Source organism: Schistocerca serialis, chromosome 1, assembly GCF_023864345.2.
Source record: "Schistocerca serialis cubense isolate TAMUIC-IGC-003099 chromosome 1, iqSchSeri2.2, whole genome shotgun sequence".
Classification (NCBI taxonomy): Eukaryota; Metazoa; Arthropoda; class Insecta; order Orthoptera; family Acrididae; genus Schistocerca; species Schistocerca serialis.
This window is the reverse complement of record NC_064638.1, coordinates 857,060,360-857,063,603: the sequence shown is the minus strand read 5'-3', so window position 1 is coordinate 857,063,603 and position 3,244 is coordinate 857,060,360. Positions and strand designations below refer to the sequence as shown.

General features: G+C 43.2%; 1 pseudogene; it reads right to left on the bottom strand.

The window, feature by feature from the left end:
• Positions 1 to 711: 711 nt before the first annotated feature.
• LOC126426791 (5S ribosomal RNA) lies at positions 712 to 829 on the bottom strand (annotated as a pseudogene).
• Positions 830 to 3,244: the final 2,415 nt, after the last annotated feature.

Here is a 3,244-nt window from a genome sequence, read left to right as displayed (position 1 = left end):
GCCAACAGCGATTACCTGCCTGTAGTCTTGCCTTTATTTCGATTTTACTGGATGGTTCATCTCTGAATACTGCACTCAGATATTTGAGCTCCCTGACTAGACGATAAGAACCTTCAGTTGTCTGTAAGGGTGGAAGTGGTTCTTGAGTTTCATTATGTCTAGTCGGCCGGTGGGGCCGAACGGTTCTAGGCGCTTCAGTCCGGAACCACGCGACTGCTACGGTCGCAGGTTCGAATCCTGCCTCGAGCATGGATGTGTGTGATGTGCTTAGGTTAGTTGGGTTTAAGTAGTTCTAAGTTCTAGGAGACTGATGACCTCATATGTTGTCCCATAGTGCTCAGAGCCATTTAAACCTTTTTTCATTATGTCTGCGGTGTAGAACCATATATTCCATCTTGTCATGATTGAAGTCCAATTTTCCTCACTGTTGTTTCCAGAGTGTCAACCATTTCCCCTAATTCTTCTTGCGACCCAGATAGTAGCACTATAAAAACTAAACTGAACTTCTCCCGAACAGGCCATGAAGGCCCAACGGCACCGACCGACCGCCGTGTCATCCTCAGCCCACAGGCGTCCCTGGATGCGGATATGGAGAGGCATTTGGTCAACACACCGCTCTCCCGGCCGTATGTCAGTTTCCGAGACAGTAGCCGCTACTTCTCAATCAAGTAGCTCCTCAGTTTGCCTCACAAGGGCTGAGTGCATCCCACTTGCCAACAGCGCTCGGCAGACCGGATGGTCACCCATCCAAGTGCTAGCCCAGCCCGACAGCGCTTAACTTCGGTGATCTGACGGGAACCGGTGTTACCACTGCGGCGAGGCCATTGGCGATAGTAGCACTATATCATCGGCATAACCGAGGTACTTGATGTTCACATCTCCTGTCTCGAGTCCTGTGGGTTCATTAGATGACATCTCTCGCATTATCTTCTCTAATGCGAGATTGAAAAGAACAGGTGACAGTCCATCGCCCTGCCTTAGCCCAGTTTTTATTTTGAATGTTTCAATCACATTATTTCCAATTTTTACCTTTGCTGTAGTATCCATCAGGCAGGCCTTCATGAGGCTTACTAGTTTCTTGGCAAAATCGAACTCTTCTAGACACTTCAGCATACTTTTCCCGTGAATGCAATAGTATGATTTTCTGAAGTCGACAAACAGCATGTGTAGTTTTTGGCCAAACTTAAATAATTTTTTTGGCTGTGATTTTATAGTAAGAAGTCTTTGCCAAACAGTGGCTTGTCGATACATATTGTTGTCTTTATATACTGTGTTATATGTATTACTTGTGAAACTTCCTGGCAGATTAAAAGTGTGTGCCGGACCTAGACTCGAACTCGGGACCTTTGCCTTTCACGGGCAAGTGCTCTACCAACTGAGCTACCCAAGCTTTACAGGTGACAAAACAAAAAATGAACCACTATACGTCAGCGAATCTCCAACAGCGATGTAACATGCACCCTCTCCCTCTCTCGATAAGACTCTGTTGAGAGGCTTGGACTTTAATCCAAGACATTTGTGCGAAGGCTAGCGCTTATAGACTTTACTCCCACATCTTTCCTCTCTTCGTCGGCTAAATACTGGCGACGATAGTTTCTCTCATCTTCAGCATTGGGACGGGTTACATCCGAATCGAACATCGCCACGGTTGCGGAGATAGTCATTAATAACGTTGTAGTTGCAATCATAATATGTTCCTACTACGATTCTGTTCACATCTGCATTTTGTTCCTTGCTTTGCTGTGGTTTTGAGTTTTTCTGTTGCTGTCTATCATTCCAATGTAAAAAGAATTGATCTAACTCGTTAAAACCACTTGAATTTTATTACAATTGAGATAGTTACTCCCAAATGCTTATTCGGATTGGTTGTTTGTCTGTAGAGGATGCTCAACACCGAGGCTGCCAGCGAGCTTTCTAAACTAATTTGGTAATAATGTGGCTAAAATGTTTAAAATTAGGTTTCAAAATGTAAATATGAAATGTAAATCTGATACACTCTGCTCTTCTCTCACTCAGGCCCACTCCCACTCCCACACACAAGCACAGATTACTTAAGACTCGGTAAATATCGGATTAGCAAATTACATTGTTAAAATACATCGGCTATAACAACACAATAACTGGAATAATGTGAGTGACTGATCATTGAGATAACAATAAAATGAACCATTCACCCTGGCAAGACAATAAAAACCTTCGACATAATGACATATATAGAAGGCAGACTTTGCACAGGATCTTAAAAAATGAACCAGATTATTTGACTGTCACCCAAAATAAAGAACTGATTAGCTAGGAAGCTAGTTTCCGCCCTCACAACCACACTTATTTTAGAGATGGAAGTTTGTGTATATGTTCCACATCTCCTCCTAAAACACTGAAGTGATTTCAACCAAAAATGGTATACACATGCTTACGGTCTGCAAAGAATTGCTGTGGGGGTAAAAGCCACCTACCTGTCAAAGGGCTGGATGCGGAAAAGTAGTATAGCCCAGAATGCCCGAATACCCAGACTTTATTCATACTGTATCTGAGACGTAAAACAAACTTTACACATAATTTCAAATCTTTAGCGAATTTTTTTGTCGCAGATAACCTCCGCTAAATGTTGGAAGGAAGAAAGCTTATCTTTTACTATATTTTCACTGCTCATACTGTAAAACTGTACCATCAGGCATGACGTTTTAATTTATCACTTACTTACTACTAACTCCATTGCTAGACAGTATCCACATATGCTGCCGAATGTAGCTACAAAGTTATCTCATTGTGCGACATGGCGTCATAAACATTGAGCTGCGTGAAAACGAAGCTGCAGGGTGAAATTCACTTGAGATGGAGATGAAATATGTATACTATGTGAAACACATTAACTAAATGTGAAATACGTGTGATATGTTTGCACGTGGGCATAGCTCCTCCTAAACCCATGGACAGATTTCAAACAAACTTAGTACACACACAACCTATAATCTGGCAAGCAATACTGTGGGGGTAAGAACCAACGACCTCCTATTGGGGTAGGAGTGATAACGTTGAGAGAGAAAGAGGTAGGATGAGATGAACAGACTGGGAGTGGAAAGGAGGAGATGGGCACATACAGGGGGAAGGTAGCGGTCGACAATGAGAGACGAGGGGGAAATGGATGGCAAGGGAAGAGGAGATGGACAAAGAGACAGGTGAGACATGGTCAGAGGAAGAAAAGAGGGGGATTTGGACAGAGAGACGGCGTAAGAAGAGATGG